The sequence below is a fragment of the Lygodium microphyllum genome, chromosome 15, assembly GCF_053477565.2.
Source record: "Lygodium microphyllum isolate KBCC chromosome 15, Lygodium_microphyllum_v1.1.10, whole genome shotgun sequence".
Lineage (NCBI taxonomy): Eukaryota > Viridiplantae > Streptophyta > Polypodiopsida > Schizaeales > Lygodiaceae > Lygodium > Lygodium microphyllum.
Window position 1 is genome coordinate 22,320,969 of NC_141149.1, and position 6,000 is coordinate 22,326,968.

Here is a 6,000-nt window from a genome sequence, read left to right on the forward strand (position 1 = left end):
AACGAAAAAGACTTGCCAGATTTTTATTGGATTGAAGCAGTTGCTACAGCAGTCTACATAATGAACAGGACTCCCACTGCAGCAATACATGGGATGACTCCAGAAGAGAGGTATACTGGTAGGAAACCAGATATTTCTCATTTGAAAATTTTTTGTTGCATTGCCTATGTTCATGTGCCAGATGAGTTGAGATCCAAGTTGGATCCAAAAGCTGAGAAGTGCATCTTTATTGGTTACTCTGTACAGCAGAAAGGGTATAGATGCTATAACCCTTCTACTCGTAAGTTTACAGTGAGCAGAGATGTTGTTTTTTATGAGATGAGTAGCTGGTATAAACCAGTAAATGTGATTGATGATGTAGATGCACAAAATGGTAATGCTGCACAGAATTCATAGCAGTAGTCACAAAATATTAGTGGACCTGGAATGTCCTCTAGCAGTGGTTCACATTCTTCGCCATGGACAGGCAGATTGAGATCAGGAGAACCTCCTCAAAGCAATGCAGATAGTGGTATGCAGGTTTCACGAAAAGGAAAAGAGAAGGTAGATCAGCCCATGTTTGATGTGAATGCAGGTCACTCTTATGTGGATGGTGAATCCAGTGGCTCAGAACAGAGCATTGATGATGAGTTGGGTATTCCTTCTATTGTTACACTGGGAGTAAGGAAGACCAGGGATGTTTTGAGAGCATCTGGGAGTGAACCTACTTTGCGCAGGTCTACCAAAGCTAGGTATCCTATGGATAGGCTGAAATATGATGGATTTACAGCCATTCAATATGCCTATATGGTCAAAGTGATACAGGAACCAAAACCCACTTCTTTTGAGCAAGCCATGGATGAAGAAATGGATGCCTTGGAAGCAAATGCTACATGGGAATTGGTACCTTTGCCTAAAGATAAGAATGCAATTGGTTGTAAGTGGATTTATAAGGTGAAGCACAATGCAGATGGTTCTGTGAACAGAAACAAGGCAAGATTAGTAGTCAAGGGGTATGCACAAACATATGGCATTGATTATGAAGAAACATTCAATCTGGTTGCAAGGATTGCAACCGTAAGAGCAGTCATTGTTATGGCTACATCAAAGGGATGGTCTTTACATCAGATGGATGTAAAGAATGCCTTCTTGCATGGTGATTTGCAAGAAGAGGTCTATATGGAGCAGCCACCAGGTTATGTGTATGCTATTCATCCCGAGTTTGTTTGCAGGTTGAAGAAAGCCTTGTATGGCTTGAAGCAAGCACCTAGAGCATGGTCTGACAAGATAGGACAGTATCTTGTCACTATTGGCTTTCAGATTTCCAAGCAGATTTCTCACTTTATGTGAGAAAAATAGAGAAAGGTATTATGGTACTTGTCATTTATGTTGATGATTTGATTATGACATGTGATAGTGATGAAGATATCCTTCATGTGAAAATGCTATTGAAGCAGAAGTTTGAGATGAAGGATTTGGGAGAGCTGCGTTATTTCTTGGGCATTGAGGTGATTAGATCACCAAGTGGGATACGGCTCTTGCAGAGGCAGTATGGATTGGACATGCTATCCAAATATGGGATGACAAGCTGTAAGCCTATTTCAGTTCCTTTGGAGCAGAATGTGAAGCTGAGCGCAGATGCAGCTGAGCTTCTGGAAGACCCTACTATCTACAGACGCATAGTAGGAAGTTTGATTTATATGACTATTACCAGGCCAGATTTGAGCTATGTTATTGGATTGGTAAGTCAGTTTATGCAGGCTCCAAGGAAACCGCATTTGGATGCGGCTAGATGCATACTCAGGTATGTGAAGTCCACATTGCAGTATGGACTATTTTATGAGACTGGGGTTCAGATACAGTTGCATGGATACACTGATGATGATTGAGTTGGTAGTATTTCTGATAGACGATCTACCAGTGGATATGTGTTCTCTTTTGGGAGTGCTACAGTCACTTGGAGCAGCAAGAAACAGCCTACAGTTGCCTTGTCGAGCATAGAGGCTGAGTACAGGGGTGCAGCAATGGCTGCATGTGAGGTAGCTTGGTTGCATAAGCTACTTTATGATATGCATCAGCCTACAGATGGGCCAATTGTCATTTATTGTGACAACATGAGTAGTATACACTTGGCAAATAACCCAGTCTATCATGCTAGAACAAAGCACATTGAGGTGCATTATCACTATGTGTGGGAGAGGGTTTCACTAGGTCTTATTGATCTAGTTTATGTCAGTACAGAGGATCAGATAGCTGACATATTTACGAAGGCATTGGGCGTAGAGAAGCTGCGCAAGTTCAGAGACCTGCTTGGTGTGCAGGAATTGGGATTGAGTTCGAGGGGGAGTGTTGAGATATCGAGCTCCACTCGTGATATGCCAGGGTGACCGTTGTGCATTTATGTCATCGACTTGTTAGCTGCTGCATATGCGGTTGGTACACCACCCATGAATAATAGCTAGATGACAGCTATCCTTATCTACTCTGGTTCGTGGCTCAGTTTGTATGCCACCTTAGTTAGTTGAGCTTGGTTTGAGACCCATATATAGGGTTCTTCTATTTCTCTATACAAGAGTTTTTTTGGCTTACATAACTAAGAAGAGAAAAACTGTTTTCAGCCTCCACCTATGTGTGTATTCCCCCATTGTGCAAGTGAGAAAGCTACAAGTGAAACTCCTTCCTTCTCTCCCACAATCTTGACATTATTTTCAGCCAAGGCATTCATTTCTTCATCCATAGCTACACACCAGTTCTCATCTTCCACTGCTTCAGCATATGTACCTGGTTCTTTGATCTTCATCACTTTTGTCATGTAAGCATAATGCTTTGCAGCAGAGTAGCCACTATTTGTCAACCTGTCAACAGGGTATCTGACCCTGTGTGTGTTAGAAATCAAGCTCCACCCGTCAGTTTGTCTTGGTGTGTAACTGACATCTGTGACAGCTAGGTGTGTGATGTCTCCATGTGACTACATTGAATAAGTCAGGTTTGTGTTAGTAGGTGACCTGACTAGAGTTAGTCAGTCTAGTCAACACTAAGACTAGGTTACTTTACATTGTATTGTGTGCTTCTCAGTTGGTGTGGAATATGAAGAAAAGACTTTGAGAGCATGAAGGCTCATGGATATGGTGTTTCCCTGTCTGTCTCTCTCTCTCTCTCTCTCTCTCTCTCTCTCTTTGAACATGGTATTAGAGCTTTGCCAGGTTGAGCTCTCTGGAGCAGGAGGAAGTCAAGAAGACTTGTAGGAGTGGAAGATCAAGGGTTCTCAAAGATCAAACAAGCTGTCATTGTGATGTAAGGTAGGCATTGTGTGATTGCCTACTCTATGGTTCAAGCTACAGTCTGTGGCTTGTTTAGAGCCTTGTGAAGGGGGTATTAAGCACTAGTGTGTGCTCCATCATCATCATCATCATCAAATCAAGCTGCTGGAGCAAAGGACAGATCTGCGCAAACTGCACCTGTTTCTGCAGACATCTTCGTGGCTGGAAACATCATATGAAAGTGATATGAAGTGGCTAAATGCCTGACAGAGACTAGTGGAAGGTACTTAAAGAGTACAAGGTGTGAATGCTTATGTGAGAGCTCACTTATGAGCTGAAAACAGAGATCACACATCTGTCATAAACAGTGGTCTGCTGTATACAGCCACTACAAAGCATATACACTTGTCTGGCATGAGCTTGAAGCACTCGTACATACCCAGAAGCATCACTAGAGCCAAGATGTATGTCAAGAAGCCATATGTACCGGATGTAATGCATTTGAGCTGAAGTTGCTCACTGAAATCACTCAAATCTGAAGTATGTTAATGGTTGAAAACTCTCATACACAGTCAATGACAAGCATTATGTATTACTGAAGCAATACATGTCATCTTGGGGGTTCTATCATCTATATGAACTGACCTATACATGCTGAATGTATGGAGGATTGAAGCAAGCAATGAGCATAATTGAAAACTGAATTCTGAAGCTGAAGTAAATGCAGTCACACTGTCTTAGTTAATTACAAATAGTTCATGAAGTTTATGCCATTGGTCAACAAAGACACGTTGTCTATGCCTACTCAGATGCTCATGTATTGAACTTGCCACTACAAAGTAAATGTATGACATGATTGGAAGACATTTTGGAGCTGCTTGGAGCTTGTTATGCTGATTTTTGGTTGACTGCAACCTGCAACTAAATTTGTTGACACTTGTATGTGCTAGTTATGCACTGTTCTGTGCCTCTATGCTCATGTCTTGACTAGCAAATGTACTAGTAGCTATCTGGGAGGTTTTGAATATGTATGACATGATTACCACTCAATTTTGGACTTGAAATTGCTGATGGTTACTCATAGTTTACAGTTTTCAGACTGCATGTATGTACCCTAGTAGTGAGGTTACAGAAGCTTAAGCTGAAGCAAACACATAGCTTATGTATTGACAGTTATACCTACAGTTGAGACCACTTGTTTGTGAGTTGTTTTGGGGTGTCAGTGGGCTGAAATACCCTTTTTTTTCGGCAATTTAGTGCAAAAAACTATCATAAACTGTTACGGACTGAACTTGGTCAGTCATACTTATTGGTCTGCAGGGAGTCAGGCACTTGATAGATAGTCTATTGCATCATGGCTAATGCACATGAAACTGACAATATCACTCAGATAGTTGGAGAGAAGTTGGACAACAAGAACTTTGCATTATGGAAATTCAGAATGAAAAACTTTCTGGTTGGAAGAGGTTATTGGGATCTATGTACAGGAGATGAGGCTACTCTTGAGTTGCCTGCATAGAATCCAACTAATGAATAGAAAAGAGCTTACAGGCTATGGAATGAAAGAGCATGCAAGGTGCTGCATTGGTTTTCTCTATGTATATCTGATGCTATGGTAATTCAAAACAGTGGATGTGAGACTCCGAAGGATGCTTGGGACATACTGATGAAAAATTATGGAACCATGACACATGCAAGGAAGATCCAGTTGAAACAACAGTTCAACAACATGTCTAGGAATAGCAAGAGCATCTAGGTGTAACCACGGAGATTAAGACCATAGCTGATCAACTTGCTACCATTGGCTCAAGTGTATCAGAAGATGATATGATTGTTGTTGCCTTGAATGTCTTAGGCAAAGAGTACAAAGCTTTTGACACTTTCATTTCTGTCAAAGAAGAGCCCCCTAGCTGGGAAGAGCTAGTTGCTTTGTTGCTGCATGAGGAAGTCAAACTTGGTTTGAATACAGGTTCCAGTGCATCTCAGAGTAGAGACACTGTGTTATACTCTAGCCAGCGTGGTAGAGGATCTAGAGGTCATGGCTCATTTCGAGGTCGTGGTGACACTCGTAATGCTTATGGAAAACAACAGCAGCAGAGTAATTGGCATGGTGCAAATACACAAGGCCAGCGTGGGCTGGCGGGTTTAGAGGCAGGGGGAGATCACCCTAAGGTAGAGGTGGTGGTTCTGGTTCATGGCAGTCATCTGATCAGTCCAACAGGGACAAGGATTGCCATTATTGTGGTCGGTATGGGCATATTGCAAAGGATTGTTAGAAGAAGCAGGGAGATATGAAGGCAAAGGGCAGACAGCATGGGCACTATGCATCTTCCAGTGGTGCTCATGATGAGCTAGTTGATAGACTCTTTGCCATGCAGCATGTATCCAGAAATGCATCGAGACATGATAAAGATGACAGATGGTACATTGACTCTGGAGCATCAAACCACATGACACCGCATGGAGAGTGGTTTGATGAGATGGTTGCAAGTACACATGGTCATGTATGTATTGGGGATGACACCCAACATGACATAAAGCATAAAGGGATTGTTCCTCTTATGATGCCTGATGGCAAGAAGAAAGGCATGCATGATGTATTACATGTACCAACCATAACAAAGAATCTGTTGTCTGTGGGTCAAATGGTAGAACAAAATTTGCAATTGAGGTTTATCAAAGATGGGTGTTTCATTGAGGAGTATGGAAATGGCTACAAGCTAATTGCCAAGGGCAAAAGAGATGCCAGGATGTTTACTTT